The sequence below is a fragment of the Triticum dicoccoides genome, chromosome 5B, assembly GCF_002162155.2.
Source record: "Triticum dicoccoides isolate Atlit2015 ecotype Zavitan chromosome 5B, WEW_v2.0, whole genome shotgun sequence".
Lineage (NCBI taxonomy): Eukaryota > Viridiplantae > Streptophyta > Magnoliopsida > Poales > Poaceae > Triticum > Triticum dicoccoides.
In genome coordinates this window covers 638,268,814-638,275,260 of record NC_041389.1, presented here as the reverse complement: position 1 = coordinate 638,275,260, position 6,447 = coordinate 638,268,814, and positions in this window count along the sequence as shown.

Genomic DNA, 6,447 nt, shown 5'->3' with positions numbered 1-6,447 from the left:
CCCCGAGTGGAAGGCTGGCTTACCACTCGGTAGGATTTTGATAACTTAGGCGAAACAGATTCGCAGCTAAGCCTCCGAGTGGGAGTCTGGCTCGCCACTCGGTGGGATTTTTGTAACTTAGGCGAGCACAGGGCTGCAGCTAAGCCCCCGAGTGAGAGGATTGCTCCTCACTCGGTAGGATTTTATAATTTAGGCGAGTGCTTGGACTGCAGCTAAGCCCCCGAGTGAGAGGGTTGCTCTACACTCGGTAGGATTTTGATAACTTAGGCGAGCGCAGGGCTGCAGCTAAGCCCCCGAGTGAGAGGGTTGCTCCTCACTCGGTAGGATTTTATAACTTAGGCGAGCACAGGGCTGCAGCTAAGCCCCCGAGTGGAAGGCTGGCTTACCACTCGGTAGGATTTTGATAACTTAGGCGAAACAGATTCGCAGCTAAGCCTCCGAGTGGGAGTCTGGCTCGCCACTCGGTAGGATTTTTACAAACTTAGGCGAAATGGATTCGCAGCTAAGTCTCCCACCGAGGGGGAATTTTATTGGACAACAATAAAAAGCGACAGAAATTATGGAGGGACTATGACACTATTATTTTGAGGTCCATGAACTGCAGAAGTACTTTATTGCAACTCATCCGAGTGATAAAACTTAAGTGTAAAATGGGCGGAGTAGCTCCGCGTTCCAAGCTCGGGGCTCGTCGATATTATGCTTGACGTTGTAAAGACGGTACGCCCCGTTGTGGAGAACCTTGGTGACGATGAAGGGGCCTTCTCAAGAAGGAGCAAGCTTGTGTGGTTTGTGCTGATCCACTCGAAGAACCAAATCTCCTTCCTGGAAGGCTCGACCTCTCACATTTCTGGCGTGGAAACGACGCAAATCTTGTTGGTAGATGGTCGACCGGATCAGAGCCATCTCCCTTTCTTCCTCTAAAAGGTCGACTGCGTCTTGCCGCGCTTGTTCAGCCTCTGCTTCGTTGTAGATTTCAACTCGAGGAGCATTGTGGAGAAGATCACTCGGCAAGACTGCTTCAGCTCCGTAGACCAAGAAGAATGGAGTTCTTCCGGTCGACCGATTAGGTGTGGTCCGCAGTCCCCAGAGTACTGAGGGAAGTTCGTCGACCCAAGCTCCAGCCGCGTGTTTGAGATCACGCATCAGTCGAGGCTTCAATCCCTTAAGAATCAGTCCATTAGCTCGCTCTGCTTGTCCATTCGACTGCGGATGGGCGACTGAAGCGTAGTCGACCCGTGTGCCCTGGGAGTTGCAGAAAGCTCTGAATTCCTCTGAGTCAAAGTTCGACCCATTATCCGTAATGATGCTGTGTGGGACTCCATATCTGAATATTAGTTCCCTGATGAAGCTAACAGCAGTACCGGTGTCAAGGCTCTTGATTGGTTTAGCCTCGATCCACTTGGTGAACTTGTCGACTGCCACCACTACATGCGTGAAGCCACTTCGTCCTGTTCTCAAAGGACCGACCATGTCCAATCCCCATACTGCGAAAGGCCAGACGAGTGGAATGGTCTTCAGAGCCGACGCAGGCTTGTGTGACATATTCGAGTAGAATTGACATCCCTCGCACTTATCCACTATCTCTTTTGCCATCTCATTCGCCTTTGGCCAGTAAAATCCAGCTCGGTATGCTTTGGCCACGATGGTCCGAGAGGACGCATGATGACCACAGGTCCCCGAGTGAATATCATTGAGGATGAGTCGACCTTCTTCTGGTGTTATGCACTTCTGACCAACTCCAGTCGCGCTTTCTCTGTATAATTGTCCTTTGATTACGGTAAAGGCCTTAGATCGACGGACGATCTGTCGAGCCTCTTCCTCATCCTCCGGGAGCTCTTTCCTCAGGATATATGCGACATACGGAATCGTCCAGTCGGGAATGACCACCAAAACCTTCATGATCAAGTCGACCACCGCTGGGACTTCAACTTCAGTCGGATCTGTGGCACTCTTGGGCTGTGGAGTTTCTTCGGTGAAAGGATCCTCTTTGACTGACGGAGTGTGTATATGCTCCAAGAACACACCACTCGGAATGGCTTCTCTCTTGGAACCTATCTTTGCTAGATCATCAGCTGCTTGATTTTTCAGTCGGGGTATATGATGGAGCTCCAACCCCTCGAACTTCTTTTCCAGCTTCCTCACTGCACTGCAGTATCCAGTCATGGCTGGGCTTCTCACGTCCCACTCTTTCATCACCTGATTGACCACTAAATCCGAGTCGCCATAGACCATCAGGCGACGGACGCCGAGTGAAATGGCCATGCGCAACCCATATAAGAGGGCTTCATATTCTGCTTCATTGTTGGAGGAATCAAAGGGAATCTGGAGCACATATCTGAGCTTATCTCCTCTGGGGGAAACCAGGACAACCCCAGCACCGGAACCATTCAACATCTTAGAGCCATCAAAAAACATGGTCCAATGCTCCGAGTGAACTTCAGTCGGCTGCTGCTGTTCAATCCACTCGGCAAGGAAATCTGCTATTGCCTGGGACTTAATGGCTTTCTTTGCCTCAAACTTGATATCAAGGGGAAGAAGTTCAATCGCCCATTTGGCCACTCGACCAGTTGCATCCCTATTGTGCAAAATCTCTGATAGTGGAGCGTCGCTGACGACTGTGATGGAATGATCAGAGAAATAATGAGCAACCTTCTTTGTGGTCATGTATATTCCATATACAAGCTTCTGATAATGAGGATATCTCTGCTTGGATGGAGTCAAGACTTCAGACAAATAATACACTGGGCGCTGAACTTTGAGGGCTTTTCCTTCTTCTTCCCGCTCGACCGTTAGCACGGTACTGACGACTTGTCCTGTGGCTGCGATATAGAGCAACAGAGGCTCTTTGCTGATTGGAGCAGCAAGCACCGGCTGGGTGGAGAGCAGAGCTTTTAGCTCGGCAAACGCTGCATCAGCTTCTGGAGTCCACTCGAACTTGTCTGTCTTTTTCATCAGTCGGTAAAGAGGCAATGCCTTTTCACCGAGTCGTGAGATGAATCGACTTAATGCGGCCAATCATCCAGTAAGCTTCTGGACATCGTGCACTCGCATAGGGCGTTTCATTCGGAGAATAGTGCCAATCTTCTCTGGGTTAGCGTCGATTCCCCGTTCGGAAACGAGAAAACCGAGTAACTTGCCACCAGGAACTCCAAATGTGCACTTCGATGGATTGAGCTTGATATCATACCTTCTGAGGTTGGCAAATGTTTCGGCGAGGTCAGCGAGCAGGTCGGAACCTTTTCGTGACTTGACAACAATATCATCCATATAAGCTTCCACATTCCGACTGATTTGAGTGAGTAGACACTTCTGAATCATTCGCATGAATGTGGCCCCAGCATTCTTGAGGCCGAATGGCATGGTGATATAGCAGAAGCACCCGAATGGAGTGATGAAAGCTGTTTTTACCTCGTCGGGCCCGTACAGACGGATCTGGTGGTACCCGGAGTAGGCATCTAAAAAAGATAACCTCTCACATCCCGCGGCCGAGTCAACAATTTGATCTATGCGAGGGAGAGGAAAATGATCTTTCGGGCAGGCCCGGTTGATGTGCTTGAAATCAATGCACATTCGGAGCGACTTGTCCTTCTTAGGAACCATGACGACATTAGCGAGCCACTCGGAGTGGTATATCTCTCGGATAAATCCTGCCGCCAACAGTCGAGCCACTTCTTCGCCAATGGCTTTTCTCTTCTGGACGGCGGACCGCCGAAGATGCTCTTTGACTGGTTTTGCAGATGAGTCGACTCTTAGGCGATGCTCAGCCAGTCCCCTGGGAACACCTGGCATGTCAGCGGGCTTCCATGCAAAAATGTCCCAGTTCTCACGGAGGAACTGGATGAGCGCTTCTTCCTATTTTGGGTCGAGTGTCGTGGAGATGCGGGTGGGAGCTGCTTCGGGGTCGGTCGGGTGAATGTGAACAGGCTTCGTCTCACCGGACGACTGGAATGCAGACTGTGTGGCGGGCTTCTTGGATCGCAGCAAGTCACTCGGATCTGCGTTTTGCTTATATTCTTCGAACTCGACCGCTGTCACCTGGGAATCGGCGATCTTGGAGCCCTTCTGAAAGCACTCTTCTGCCTTTTTCCGATCATCGGTGACAGTGATCACTCCTTTGGGGCCGGGCATCTTCAATTTGAGGTACACGTAGCATGGTCGAGCCATAAATCGTGCGTAAGCTGGTCTCCCCAAAATGGCATGATATGCACTCTGAAAATCCACGACCTCAAACGTCAACTTTTCTTTGCGAAAATGCTTCGAATCACCAAACACCACGTCCAAAGCTATCTGGCCGAGTGACTCGGCCTTCTTCCCTGGTATAACTCCATGAAAGCTCATGTTACTAGTGCTCAGTCGGGACATCGGAATGCCCATACCTTTCAATGTGTCTGCATACAATAAGTTCAGCCCACTTCCACCATCCATCAGCACCTTTGTCAGTCGAGTGCCTTCGACAACTGGATCGACCACCAAAGCTTGCCTCCCAGGGGTGGCAATATGAGTCGGATGATCAGATTGGTCGAATGTGATGGGTGTTTGAGACCACTTCAGATAATTTGCTTTTGCGGGGGCAACCATGTTCACCTCTCGGTTAATCACTTTCAGTCGACTTCTGCTTTCCACATCTGCAAAGATCATCAGAGTGGAGTTGATATGTGGATATCCTTCCTCACTGTCCTCCTTGTCTTCGGCCTTGTCCGACTCCTTCTCCTTGTCCTTAGACTGTTTTCCCTGAAACTGCTGGATCAGGAGTCGACATTGGCGAGTGGTGTGCTTCGGGTAAATGATATTCCCCTCTTCGTCTTTCTTCGTGTGAATGTGACATGGCATATCCATCACGTCGTTCCCTTCTTTATCCTTTACCTTCTTGGGGTTCCAGGATCCTTTTGGTTTCCCCTTAAACTTTCCTTGAGTCACGGCCAGAGCCTCTCCAGGAGCTGCCGGTTCAGCCTTCCGCTTCTGTTTCCGACTGGTGTTTCCTTTTTCCGACTGACTCGGCTTGTGCTTGCCGCTTCGGAGTCGGTCTTCTTCTTCGCCGTTGGCGTACTTGGTAGCAATCTCCATCATCCGACCCAAGGTCATGTCACCGGTTCGACCAAACTTCAAACTCAGTTCTCTGTTCTTGACACCATCTTTGAAGGCGCAGACTGCCTGATGATCAGACACATTCTCCACAGTGTGGTGCAAAGTGATCCACCGCTGAATATACTCTCTGAGAGTCTCATTAGTTTTCTGCACGCAGACTTGCAACTCTGTCAATCCAGCTGGTCGCTTGCAAGTTCCTTCAAACGTCCTGACGAACACTCGGGACAGATCTTCCCAAGTGTAAATGCTGCTAGGAGGTAATTGAGTCAACCATGCCCTGGCAGAACCTTCCAACATGAGGGGCAAATGCTTCATGGCCACCTCGTCGTTCCCACCACCAATCTGAACTGCCACTCGGTAGTCTTCAAGCCAAGTTTCAGGCTTAGACTCACCAGTGAACTTGCTGACTCCTATTGCCAACCTAAAATTGGGAGGGATAACTGCGGCTCTGATAGCTCTGCTGAAACATTCAGGACCAGAAACATGCACTCGACTGCTTGTGGGTACATCTCTGTCGAGTCCACCTCGATGGGCTCTGTTCCGGTCAACCAGCCCTTGCACGATAATGGATCGCGCGTCGAAGCCTGGTTCTCTGGGGTCGACTGGAACCCTACGCCCTGTACTGTACTGACGCCTATCATCTGGCTGCCGAGGAGCGTAAGACCCACCCCTCGGAGGGGAATAGGGCACTCGACGCCTATCATCTCGGTCGAGTCTGTCGCCATATTGATCTCGCCGATTCTCGCGCCCTTCACGCCGCGGAGGCGATCTGGGGCTGTGAGCCGACTGAACCGTATTCACAGTGACGGATCGACTGTGAATTCTGTTGCGCAACTGAGACACGGCTGAATTCTGATCTCCTGCTGCCCGGAGCAGATCCCTGATCTGCAGCAAACCTCTGCCAGCTTCCGACTGCGAAGGCTGGATGGACTCTGCTATACGGGTCGCAGCTGCTAAATTCTGAATTGGGGTTCGATATACCTGAGTTGGCGGGAAGAGTTGACGTCGACTGGTGTCGGGAACTCGTTGCCGCGCGCGCTCGTCGAGTGCTCGCTGAAGATTCTCCAGTCGAGTGCGCTCGGCCAAATTGGCCAGACGCGCCTCCTCCAAGGCACGAGCCTCGGGGGTTTCTCCTGCGATGGGAATATGCAGGGGATCCTCGTTCCTGCGGCGAAGTTCCTCTCTTTGCAGAGAGTCGAGTGGCTCGGGCTGGTACTCTTCGTAGCCTCGTGTAGGGTCGCCGCCGTCACCTGCTCCACCACCACGGGCGAAGCCAGGAGGACTGTGGGGCCCGTCGACCATCAAGATTTCCGCCGCTGGATCACTGCTACCGCACTCGGATGCAGTCTCTACGGAGCCAGT